Source organism: Nesoenas mayeri (assembly GCF_963082525.1).
Source record: "Nesoenas mayeri genome assembly, chromosome: 4".
Lineage (NCBI taxonomy): Eukaryota > Metazoa > Chordata > Aves > Columbiformes > Columbidae > Nesoenas > Nesoenas mayeri.
Window position 1 is genome coordinate 1,643,462 of NC_137540.1, and position 13,907 is coordinate 1,657,368.

A 13,907-nucleotide genomic window follows, 5' to 3' on the forward strand; every position below is an offset into this window, starting at 1 on the left:
GACATCTCCCTGGGGAGCCTGTTCAGTGTCCAGCACCTCTGGGGGAAGAACCTTTTCCTCATGTCCCACTAACCCTCCCCTGGCACATCTGCCTGACATTAACTCCTGCCATTACATTGCTGTTGAGTAAGTGTTTGTTCCTCACTAGCATTCTCTTCAGTAAAAAATGAGTCAAGTAGCCATTTATCCAAATTTTCTCAAAGCTGCTCTGTATGAGAAGCCATGAGATGCTAAACCATGAGATGGTTTGGTAGCCAATTCCCCAAAGCAGGAACTCTCCCACAATGTCTCAGTTTCTGTGTGGTGCTTTTGCACCCAAAGGTTGAACCCAAAAGGTTCAAGTGACATAGTGATAAAATTTTGCACATTGAGTAATTCAGACCTGAAATTCATTCTCTGTTCACGTTGAGCTGTCTTGTGGTGAAAGCTGGAAGACTGCCCTGCCCACCTTGCCCAGAAATGATTTATCCCTTGGAAACACGAGCCACCCTTGGGCCCTCTGAGGAACATTTGGAACTGATTCCAGCTACCAAATTAGCATGACCACCCAAGGAGACAAGCACTCAAAGTCTAGCACAACAGCTCCATTAATAGAATCTTTGCATTATACAGAGAAATCCTCAAGAAATAACAGCTCAAGCTCGCTGTCAACTTTTGAAGACAACTGAATATGATTATGTACATCAACTTGTCCAAGCAAAATCTGAGTTGCTTTTGGGTTTTAAGAGATATGAGATAGAAACAACAACCTTATGTAACTTTGGGTTTTGTGGGTTTTTTTTAAAACCTAGTCTTATAAGTAGCAAAATATTTTCAGAAGTAAGCGGTTTATATACATTTACTCCCCTCTCTTCTGTAAAAGGCATTGAGTTGTCTATGCAAGAAATAACACTTTGTAATTAAGAGTCCTGTTAATGAGGGCTGAGTTACATCAGACAATGACAATGACATCCACATTAATACCAAGAGTGTTTATCATGATTAATGTTAATGCAATCAATAAATATAAAAAGAATTAATAACAATTAGGTCTGTAATTTTGAAGGATTATCCTGTGAAATAAAGCAGAGTCAAGTGTCTATATCAGGTCTCTAACAGACCTGAGATCTTGAAAGAAGAACCAACATGGGTTTGCAACAGAATTCCCCAGAGCGTGCCCAAGGCTCAATTTTGAAACACTCAATTTGCCACTGGCAAAACTACATATGCAGTTAACCTGTGTTTACAGATGTAAATTAGGTAATGGGATGGTAAAGAGTAATGTGTATTTACATACCAATATCTAATAGTAAACCGGCAAATACTTTATTTTTTTATTTTGCAGGAATATTCTGTGTGCACAACAGGTGCAGGCAAAACCCAGAAACCCACATGCGAGAATACATTCCCCTAAAAATACAAACCCATATTTTAGTGCCAGACCTGTTGTCTCGTATCATATGGCTCTTACTCACAGTGAGTAATGTTTTATTTTGCAACCACTATTCATCTCAATGGGAACGTTTACAGTGCGTGTTCCCTCTGTATGTGCTCCGAGTATATCTCAGCTATTGGGCCAAGTTCTGGGCTTCAGGTTAAAGGTAATTTATTTTCCATAACCACAAGTATTCTTTCTCAGAGAAGTACTAAGCATCATTCATAAATAGACAAAATTTACCAGTATCTCACAAGTTTCTAATATTCAGAACATTTCAAAACAATCTTAGTAGCTATTCATCTTCTATGCTGCTTGCTACATTCTTCTTCATCACCTTCAAAGACAAAAAGCTTGTCAAGTTATCTTTTTGGGGAGATGTTGTATCTCTTTCTTGATATGGCTCCCCTGCATCAAGTCCTGCATTATCTAGGTTGCATGCGTAAGTGACAATGCTACTGCTTTTTATTGATATATTGATCTATGCACCAATAAATACCTGTAGCAATCTATATGTCAACAGATATTATTGATGGGTATATACAGACAAATAAAACTGTATTAGATTTTGCAAAAGCCCGCTTTTAATTCAGTGAAAATGCAAGTCTATGTGGTCCTGATGCCACCCGTTCAAACAAAATATGTAGTGTGACCCTCCAGTCTCTCAAACATGGATTTTAAAATACAGCAGAATCAAAATGCATTAAAAAAATCACTTGAAAATGTCTAAATTTCCAGGCACACTCTGAGACTGAAAATAACCAGTACACTACTCTCCATAATGCTGTTAAGTAAGAAACATGCTTTTTGTGAAAATTGTTCTATTGAAACACGAAGGGGAAGAAAACGGCACGGAACATTTAGCTCCACAGGGCCGAATGCTAATACTGGCAAACAAACTGAATAAAGGATTAAAATCTTCTCTCTTGACACTGCACCGCATTTGTTACAATAGCCTCAGGACTGAAGTTACCAATGTGGCTCTTTTTTCCATGCTACGCTTGTAAGAATTGCATGTGCTGGACTGGGTCAATATGCACTTAATTATCCTCGCAAATGGACCTTATTCTTGTGCACTTCGGGACTATTTAATACACAGAGTTAGCTGCTGGAGAAAGGGCTGTTATCTCAGAGCCAGAAGATGAGTGTATGAATTGATGAGTTCACCTCCAAGTCAGTCCGAATGGATTATTCTTTGAACAGAAATATAATTTCTACAATATATACACCTACAAAGAAAGCCTATAGGATATGTCAAATTACCATGGATGATATTCATATATTCCTTAGCCAGGGAGAACTTGAAAAGAGTCTTGTTTAACCTGTTCATCCATGACATGGATGAAGAGACTTAGTGCACCATCAGAATGTTTGCTGATGACCCCAAACTGGGAGGAAGGGCTGACACACCAGAGGCTGCGCTGCCTTCCAAAGACCTGGACAGGCTGGGCTGGGCAGAGAAGAACCTGATGAAATCCAACAAGGGCAAGTGTAGGGTCCTGCACTTGGGCATGAACAACCCCAGGTACTAGTACACATTGGGGCTGACCCGCTGGAAAGCAGCTCTGCAGAGAAAGACCTGGAATTCTGGTGGACAAGAGGTTGACCATGAGTCACCAAGAGGCCAATGGTACCTGGGGTACATTAAGAGTGTGACCAGCAGGTTGAGGGAGGTTAATCTTCCCCCTCTACTCTGCACTGGTGAGGCTGCATTTGGAGCACTGGGTCCAGTTCTGGGCTTCCCAGTTTAAGAAGGACAAGGAATTAGTGGAAGGAGCCCAGCACAGAGCTGCAAAGATGATCAGAGGTCTGGAGCATCTTTCTGATGAGGAAAGACTGAGAGCTGGAGCTTTTCAGCCTGGAGAAGAGAAGGTTGAGAGGGAATCTTATCAATGCTTATAAATATCTCCAGGGTGGGTGTCAAGAGGATGGAACCAGCCTCTGTTCAGTGGTGCCCAACCATAGGATGAGGGGCAATGGGCACAGACTGAAACACAGGAGGTTCCATTTGAATATGAGGAGAAACTTCTGTACTTCAAGGTACCAGAGCCCTGGAACAGGCTGCCCAGAAAGGCTGTGGAGTCTCCTTCTCTGGAGACAACCTGGAATTTCAACATCCTTTCCGTCACTCTACTTGTGCTAATCCACAATCAAATCAGGATAAACAGCGGATTCAAGGGGCAAAATACATCATCAGGTGACTTGAGCACCCACATGTGGACATTAGGCAATCAGAACTTCTATATAGCTTTGAAAATATAAGTTATTTCTTGTTTACTTTGAGAATAATATGCTGCTGGCTGCTCCTCAAATCCTTTCTTAGTTTCAGGATGCTGGTGAAGACCGAGGAAAGTGGAGTGTGTAAATCCCCTGTTGCAAAGGGTAAGGAATAAGGTTAAAGCCTGGATTTCTTTCACTGAGATTCTCTCTCTGCTCATCAACTGGCCATGCTCACCACAACCCAACTTTTTTAGTCTTTGTCGCCTTTCAACAGCAGTCCCAAAACATCAATGAAATCATTGCAGAAAGATAATGTACTCACATGGAAAAAAAAGGCCATGAAAACTTACAAGAAGTTTAAACAGATAAACTACAGATCTTTTAGTTTGCTGTTCATAACCTAAGATGCAAGAAGTAAGGATAATATGGGATTGTAAAACCCACAATCCAGTGAGTCTGCCTTCACATTTTCGATAAATCTTTTTAGTCACTTCTGGATAGCATTTCTGCTCTTGCAAATTATTTTTCCTTCATAACACAATGGCTCATCCCAGACTTAGAACTGAATTATTTCAAGATGAGTGAGAGCACATTTTTAATATATCCTGAAATCTGTTCAAAAGGAAATAAGGGTAAGATGGGGATGGGGGGGGAATATTATTGACTGGATTTGAAAGAATATTCTCCTCTGCAGTGCAGATAACAGACTCTATTCTGATCCTTTTCTTGATAAGGTTATAGAAAGCCACTTCATTTACAACTTCTCTGTAAACATCAGCCAATCTCCCCCTCCCCTCCACTACATTATATACATTATACATCAGCCAATCTCCCCCTCCCCTCCACTACATTATATACATTATACATCAGCCAATCTCCCCCTCCCCTCCACTACATTATATACATTATACATCAGCCAATCTCCCCCTCCCCTCCACTACATTATATACATTATACATCAGCCAATCTCCCCCTCCACCACATTATACACAACTTGGACTGCTAACAGTATTTTAAATTCACTTGTAATTAACCTTTAAGGGATTTTAGTTTGCTCTGACTGTAAAACAAACTTATGTTTGAGTCTTAACAGCTGTGCTTCCTAAGCCTTGAGATTTCTTTTTTTGGGAAAAATAATCCAAACTTCTGATATCTCAGTGTAAAGAAATATTACCAGAGAGTACATTTGCATCTCTCTTGCACAAAACACCAGAACCACTTTCAGATGTTTTTATTGAAAAGCATTTTGTGAGTCTTTTCTGGGTCAGATTTCTTCCTGCATACAGGCTTTGCTGATTATGGTAATGTTAAATCCATCACATTAAAATTTAATAATTCATCTGAACCTTGAAAAAATAAACTAGCAGCCTCAAGTTTAGAGCGAGGCAAGATTTATACACAAAAGGATGCAATAGAAGAGAGCTTGAAAGAAGCAGAGCTTGCAAATGCTACCGAATGGAAGGATCTGCGAGTTCTCATTTTGGGCACAAGTCTAGAATGACGTATTTTTTCCCTGCAAGTCAACCTGCAGCTCTTTGGTTCTATGCAGAGGGCAGGTGTCTTGCCAGATTATCACATCAGGCGGAGAAACAGCTGTACAACTTCCTGTATTTGTATTTTTCAAATCTGTTTTCACCCTGGTATTCAACAATTGCACCCATGCTTTGTCTCAGAGGAGTGACAACTCTTGGCCCTTCGAGAAGCCTGAACTGCTTTGGAAAACATTAGAGATCCCCCCCAACATTTTAAAGAAGTTACACATCCACAAATGTTCAGATGAGCAATGTCTTCAGCTGCCACCTCCTCCAGCACGTGAACATGACTGTAGTCCCAAAAGAGCGTCGCAGCTTCTCAGGGTATCTATGCTTGAGAGGTAACAAGAGGAAAGAAGAGACTGTGTAGAAAGGTTTGCTATGAGTGCTAACGGGTGAAGGGAACAGGGAAATAAATGGCTTGAATCAACTAAAACCAGGCAGCGACATTCTTGGAGAGAGGGCTAAGGATGCTCACAAAATCGACCTCTAGGATCCTGGCATACCAACAGGGATGCCCATCTGCAAAGGCAATGTAGCTCACTGGAAAACAAGGAGTGCAAGGAAACCTGGGCCTAAAATTCAAGAATGACTCCAAAATCCTCCTTTTTAGTTTGTGCTGATCCCTCACTGACACATCAAATCTCACCGACTGCCAAGCATCCTTGCTCAATGCGTTGCATGAGCAATTTTCAGTCATCCATCCAGCAAAATGAAAACTTTTCATTTCAAGTGTAACCATTGGTAGATCACACTCAATTACCTATTTAATGACAAGGCATATATTACTTTAATATAGAGTGCAACTTCTTCCGTGCCTTCCTTTGTTCATCTTTGCCCTTGCGCTGTTGCTGAATCGTTTAATTTTCCTAACCAGCACTATTTGAGAAGTTATTAAGCAGCACATTGTGTCTGATACCCTTTTAAATAGCTAGCTTGTCTGCTGCAGAGCAGACAATTGCTGCATAGCAGCAATTATATGGAAACAAAAAGACTTGAGCAGCTTAATATAAAATTGAAGACAATTTTATCAAAAGACAATATCTTGATAAAATCATAGGGATTTACTCTAGTTCTGTGTTCTCTGAAAGTCTCTGTAGAAGTGTTGGGGAAAAAATATCAACAACAAAAGCTGTTTAAACCACGAGCATCAACAATTCTCATTCTATGGACTTGCTCAAAGCAAGCCAGGACTACACTCTTGTTAGGAGAATGAAACACTGAACTTGATGCCATTTGACAAAAATTACACTCTCCTTGCCACCTATCGGTCAGATTGTCAGGCAATTTTCCCTTCCAGTGTTTCTCTTTTGGATTCAACTTCACCTTCCTATCTGCTTTCCCTTGCCCTGAGCATTGCAGGATGTTGGCTTTCATCCTTCCATTGCCTGTTCTCCCTCTCTCCTTAGGATCTGCTCCAGCCGGGCAATGCAACTTGCTCTCCCTCTTCATGTTTTCTCCTCCATCTCCTTAATTCTTTTTTTCCTCCACCCACTTTGCCCCATCTCCTCTAATATCAAGGAACAACAAGACCTAGAGCACTTGGCACCGGACTGAGAATTCAAAGGCTCATATCCTGGTCCTACCTCTGCTGCATGACGGATTTTGGATGAGTAATCTCTTATGCTTTGACAATTATGACACCTGATAACTTTTTAAGACACATTTGCGTGATCTAAATACGAATTATTATATTTGTGTTCCCCCCCACCGTTTTTCCAAGGCTGGAAGGGCTGCTTCCTAGCATAACTGACATTGCCAGAAGTTCCTTTACATCGCCTCTCTTTTCTGAACGTGCATGTTTCATAGCTCCCCCTTCTTGTCTAAACTATTGGAGACACCAGGCTGTGCTGGAGAGATGCAGCGTGAAGCACAGCACCACAACCTCATCCAGGGCAGACAAAAGAACACACAGCTGGTAGCATTAGTTTAATTGGAAGCCCTACAATGGAAAGAGCTGCCTGGGCTGCCCTGGATGGGCTTGGCATTCTCCCAAGCATAGATATTACTGAACAATACTGCTCAAAATAAGAACATCCCCCCCCAAAACAAATGTGTGAACAGCAATGTGGGAGAGTTTGGAGAGTTTTCTTTCCTACAGTGCAAAGAGCAAACATTCAGGGAATGTTCTGCTAAGAGGACAGTAGAGCAACTTTTTCTTTAATGTGGCATTGTAGGGAGAGAAAAGTATTTTCATAAGCCAAAAAAGGCACACATTTAATTCTACTAGACGAGTGAATTGAACAGAGCAATTTGAAGAGCAAACAATAGTAAGGCCAGATCTTGCATTTTCCATGAAAGAGGGAAACAGACTCTACATTGAGATAAGAGAGCTTTGTAAGAGAATAAAAGCAAGCAAGGAACACAGTACATCAGCTGCAAAGAATACATGGATGTGAAAAAAACAGTCTGTAGGAGTTCAGAACATCACTTCCATTAGCAACTTAGCCACTCAAGAAAATCTCAGGCCAGTCAAAACAACTATCACCATTATTATTTGCTAAGAATAGACACTGTGGTTATTTCGCTGACTGACACACAGAATAACAATAATGATAAGAACAAAAATACCAACTACCTTTTATAGAACACTTTTTTATTTGTAGCTCTGAAAATGCTTTGCAAAGAAGCTCAGCATCTTCATCTCTATTTCACAGAAGAAAAAAACCCAGGTGTGCCAAGGGGAATTACTTGCCCAAGGTCAGAAAGCAAAGCGAGGAAATTGTTTTCTGTGCCAAGCTGAAACACGCACAAAGACCAAAACCAAAGTCTTTTGTTGCAGCTTTTCATTGTTTGTTTTGCACATTAACGTGCCATTGAAAGCATTGTATGTTCTGATCCCAACATAACTAAGCTTTATGAAGAGGAAAGATTTGAAAGGCAAGGCCATGTTTCCTACAACAACAGAATTGAGTGACAAAGAGTTCCAGATGCACAGTGACCCCTGAGCAAGAGCATGGCTGATTCTGAGGGATGGGGGCACGTGCCACAATACTCAGACACAGGTATATACGTGACGGGGAGGAACAGCAGAAAGGAAACAGAGCTGTAGGTGGGAGACAAAGTCTTGGTGGAGAACAAAACACCAGCAGATGTGGGGAATGTATTGTAAGTGTTCCATAAAGGAGTAATCATTTCACAAGGAAAATTATAAATACAGTGTTTAACTGTAGGGAACTTGTAAGGTATTAAAGCAAGGGAGCAGGAAACCCATGCATTTCCTGAGAAATAAACAAAATCAAGCATTTTGGAGAAAGGCACATACTTAGAATCAGACTAGTATCTGGTACCAGCGACAGAGGAATCCAGCATTGCAGCTCCTATTACAAACATCCTCAACGTGACTTCATATCTGATATTGGTCCTAACAACCTCAGATAAGCTACATATTCACTAAAAACCACATAAGATGCTGAAATCCAGAACACATTTTAAAAGGGTTGATGGTACCATGCTTATATAGTGAATATAGAAATATTACATCAGTACTAGTGGAAGGCAGGTGTGTAGCAAAAAAGAGAAACAACAGGTTTTCGAAAGTAACAACAATAAAGGAATACGAAGAGTAACGGGATGTAATCACAGCTTTGAGGTCATAGAGGAGGATGTTAAATGTTGGCCAGTAAGTGATGAGGCAGGAGAGATTTGCCTTTGGGAAGTAATAAATCCATTTAGACACCACAGAGGAGGAGGTGGGTTGCTGCAGTGTGGAAGGAATGGAAGAGAGCAGAAGATAGAGCAAGGAGGCCAGTGACAGCGACATCGTCACAGCTGGAGTAGGAGATGGCCAACGCATTGACAAACGTGTCCCTTAAAAGGACACTGAGGAAACATCAACGTGATGCGTGTTAGAGACAAAGGCCCAGCAGGGCTGGGCAGCAGCCTCAGCCTGCGAAGAGGAGCAGAGGGAAGACAAAACGTGCCTCAGTCTGACCGGCTATTTGTGCTCTCTTACTCCAACAACAATAATGGTGTAGTGTTCTTCTGGTGCCAGTTGCAACCTTTTACTGAGATTGCTTTGAATTTAATGGCTGCAAGAGATGACAGGAAAAGAAGGTAACGCACCTTTTCTTTTCCCTTGACTTTTCCCAATGTCACCGAAAGAGAAATTTGCATAACTCTGAAATGGAAAATACACATTTTCAATAAGGAGCATTTGGGTGATACTAAACACTTAAGCTTAATTGGAAGCAGCAGTTGATCTAAACCATGCACATCATGGTAAAGCAGGATTGCCAGGAGATTTAAAACCCATCTGCGACAATGAAGAGACACACATCCAACAGAAGACATACCCAACCGACTACAAGAAATAAAGTGATGCAAGTCCTGTTCGCAATCAGAAGCAAAGCTTCCCTTTGCCTTTAAGTAACATTTTAGTACCGTATCTGTCACTAACAAACCCAAATCACATGGGGAAGAGAAAACAAATGGTCTCAGCTCCCAAAACTGGAGCAGAAGTACTTTGCAGAGCCTGTATAGAGCACACGGCTCAGTGCCTCGTGCAGGAGCATCACGCGGAGTGACACTCTTGATCTAACTGAGTCGTCTACTCACTTTTCCCCCAAATGCAAGTTGCATTTTTCTTCCTAACTCTCTTAAAACTTTTAATTCCTATTGGAACTAAGCATCAGTGCTCACCGCGTGACTTCAGATACCAGGAACTTTATCCCTCCATTGCAGTCAACCCTGTGGGTACAACATTTCATATAGCGACTGACACAATTTTCTCCCCTTTCCCCAGCTCTTTCGCGAAATGCACTGACACAATAACTCCCTACGGCAAAACCATTAACTCCAAGTACACGATTCTGCCTTCCTGGCACATTTTCTCATTTTGCAGTGGTACGACCTCATGAGTTTCAAGCAAGTTGGTCTGTCACTATAGATGTGAAGGGGAAGGGAACCAGGCTTATCATGTATACCGAGAGCTCCTGGCTGTGCGTTGCAAATAGCTTAACTCCCTTCAGCTTTATTTTTCTATTCAACATCACAGGGGAGGCACAAATCCCAGACAATGTTTGTTTCAGCTGTCAAATGCCTCTGGGGCATCACACCTGTGCATTTAGCTCCAGTACCCAGTCCTGCACCCATGTGGAAAAAAGGACCCACCATCATTCAGCTTGCAGGGCTGCCTTGAAAGTGGCACTAAACCAGAGTACTATGGGTATCAAGCCACAGCAGAACAAACAGGCAAAAACCAGAAAAGAACTGACACATACACAAAAATTATTTTCATTCAGGCGTGTCAAATACTTTATGAAAGGAACTAAGTTTAGTTATTCCTGTTCTGCCACAATACCTGAAGTAGGTAACAGATGAAGCAGCACACCTGAGAAGCTGGAGTTGCAAAACACAAGTTTGTTTTTCCACCCAGTAGATAGGTAAGCAGTAAAAGGCTTACAGATGTATGTAAGTGGCACTGTAAATGTAGCAGTAAGAGGCTAGTCCATAGATACGCAAAGCGTGACTCTAAACGCCGAAGTCTGCTGTTTGAATCCTGGACGCACAATAGAAAAAAACCACTGAAGTTTCAAAACTGTTTCTTTCGGACCAAATAAAGCCCAATTTTCTCAGTAATGCGAGCAGTGCCAGGGGTGTTGCAGCAACGCCTACGTGGTTTTTCTGCCACTGGGCTGGTCTGATCGAAGAGCAGACGCTGCCCACCTTTCCTATGGCATCTCAACATTGTGCTGCACAAGGAGTTCCACTAACAAAAGGCAGAAGGGTAGTTTTCAGAAATATAATTACGGCTGACTAGCTGCCAAGAGTACATCATTTCAAAATGCACTGGTAATGCATGAGCATGCATAATTATAATACATCACCACACTGTCTATAAGCTCATTTCTGCAGAACTTACATAAAACAGGAGGCGTAACCTTAACAAGCAGCCCTGATCTCGTGTCACCAGTTTTGGAAGGGGTGAAGTTGTCTGGCTTTTCCAAGAGTTATGCCTGATCTTTGCCTACAAATGAGTGAGCAGACAGTGAAGTATAATTTGCCCTTTTTCCAGTTCCATACAATCAATCATTTCACTTGGTTAGCAGGGGAATTTCACACTCCTATCTCAGACCCCACTGTTACTTAGCCTGCTTTTTTCTCCTATCCTCTCCTCCTTGATGCTTCTTGATACCAGCCTATTTATAACAAGAAAGCAGTTGATACACCAGAAATTATTTGCAGGAATTAGATGAAGCATTTTCTTATTTGCAGCACCCATACATACAAATCTGTATGTATACATGGAAAATATCCCGTGACTGTCTCCAGCTTCTTGTGCACAGCAATATTTTGGGACAAAGCTGCATGGTTGAAAATGCAAAACCAAGAGAAAAAGACAGGCTTCAACTTAAAGAACATAGTCTCTGTCATTTATGGAAGCTGCCCATGTTTCTAACTCTTTCAGTCTAAGGTCAGCGCTTTGTAAAGCTTCAATTAACACAGGCACATATTTAGTGTTAGTGCAAGAGATGACCCAAAACCCAGTGGTTTTGTCCCCACAATAGAAAATTAAAGTCTTTTCTAGCCTGAAATTGACATTTGAATTAATGCAGCTTTCATTCTGTGCAAAGGCAGATGAGCAATGTCAAATACCACAGAATAAGATGATTTGCACGCAAGTTTGAAACACATATAATGACAGTAAAATTACCACACTTCCCGAAGTAAGAAATAAAAGAGGAGACAGAGCAAGGAGAAAAAAATAATACATTTTAAAAAATCCTCTATTTCTCAGTCTCGCTGCCATTTCTAAAGCCAAAACCAGTGTTGAAATCCAGGGATAAATAAAAAAATGGCAAAGAACAAGCCTTCATGGATCTCTAAGATCTGTAAGCAACAGAAATTGGTGGAATATTTAAAACAGGAAATTAAAACAAACTAAACCAAACCCCAGTCCTGTTTTCAGTCTTCAAGTATTTGAAAAACAAGGACACCGTCCTGAAAATGCAGTAAAAAGCCCCTCTTAAAGCAATTTCCCTTCAATCGAACAAGCCTCAACAGTTTCTTCCAGAAATAAACACTTCCTTCCTATCACCTCATACTTTTTAGAGTGCTCCATACCAACTGGCACTTAAGGCACCCCAAGATTTTCACATTTTCACCGTGGAACTTGTGTGCTAACTTCACTTTTCATGTCTGCCATAAACACAATTAGCTATATGGATGTTCCTCTCTCTACGCTGTGTTTTGCCGTCAAGTCCTCTACACGAGCATCCACAGAGGAACCTGGGAGCTCAGTACCGCTGTATTTCCATAGACAGACTCTTGGGGAGGTCTCCAAGTCTTCCACCAAAAGCCGGATTTGCAGATTTTACTGGAGAACAGCAAGGAAACGTTCCATTAAAGCTCTTGCAAGGCGGGAGAAATTTTTAGAGGGCTGCAGACCTCAAGCCATCCTCATAGATCATCTTTTCTAGGATCTGACCCAGCTGTTCAGGCCATAGTTCTGCGATACAATCCCCAGTTGACCATATCCTGCTGCCTTGTAATCACGCAGACACCGAGTTGTCGTTGCGTCGCGTGTTTCCCTCAGCTGAAGGACGGCTTTCTTCACATGCAATTCTTTTATACCTAGGAGTATAACAGAAATAGAAACTCCTCTGGCTGCAGAAAACATAAACTACCCACTGCCTTCAGGTATTGGCTTTTCGCTGTTAACAGGAGCTGGCATGGGCTCAGGGACCACTCTTCTTTGGGAAGCGTTTTCTCCTCTCACGAAGAAAGACGATGGCCCATAGTACTGCTTCAGCCGACTGATACCGTTGTTTTATTTTTAATAGATACAACCGCAAAGGGACTTGTTAACAGTGCTGCTGTTATGAAAAATAGATTAGACAAAACAATACACTTCATGGAGAATGCTGCTCACGTGAAGAATGATAAAATTAGTAGGGCAACTGGTTTAAAATGTAGGCTATGACCACTTCCCTACGGCTGAAATAGAGAGGATTAGCAGTTCTGTGAATGGGAAACCTTCACGTGAGGACAGACAGACATGTGGGAGCGAGGAGGAGGAGCTGCTGGCTGCAAACATCACCTTTTGTCCAGCTTTGCCATTAGCTACACAGCGCCACGCTCCTTTCCACATCCATTTAAAATACCAGCCAAGCAGAACTCCACCTTTCCAAATCTCCTTTTTTTCAGCCCACAACTCCCATGTACAACACCACCTGGTTTTGGAAGCTGCTATGAACAGGTCACTAACAGAAACGCTGTGAATTACGGCGATTTAAACAAACTACAGACCAGGTCTTACAAACTGAGCTAAATCAGCACATAACCCAAAGCAATCTAAATTACAGGGAAAATAATTCCAACCAGTGCAATGCGGGCACAATGCAGTATTATGTTCACTTTGCATGCCACGTATTTATAATATAATATGAAAAAAGGACTATTATAGTTCATAACCACGGCATTATGAGTTTTATCAATGCAGGTCAATCATCTTTTGGGGAAATCTGTCAGTACCCACTAGGGTTGTTCCAGGCAGGATGGATAAACCCCCAGCACAGAGAGGCTGCTGCAGGATTTTAACTATGATGTTCCACACACAGTGTTTTAGAAGACTTAAGACAGGACACCTCTGCCTGACCCTTACCAGTAACTGTCTCTTCAAGCAAAGGTCATCAGCTTTTCATCCAAACGGCTGCTGACGCCTTCAAATCACAATATTAAATTGGTTCACCTGAATCTGTGCTCACAAACTGTTCTCTTTCCCCACTTGCTCTGCCACA

The 13,907-nt window shown here is 41.6% G+C and overlaps 1 protein-coding gene across 2 annotated transcripts in view; it reads right to left on the reverse strand.

Moving 5' to 3' along the window:
- Positions 1 to 13,907, reverse strand: part of GRID2 (glutamate ionotropic receptor delta type subunit 2) — a gene marked incomplete at its 5' end in the record, with an annotated part of 555,352 nt that overhangs the window by 228,949 nt on the left and 312,496 nt on the right. The gene's annotated exons all lie outside the window — the stretch shown is intronic.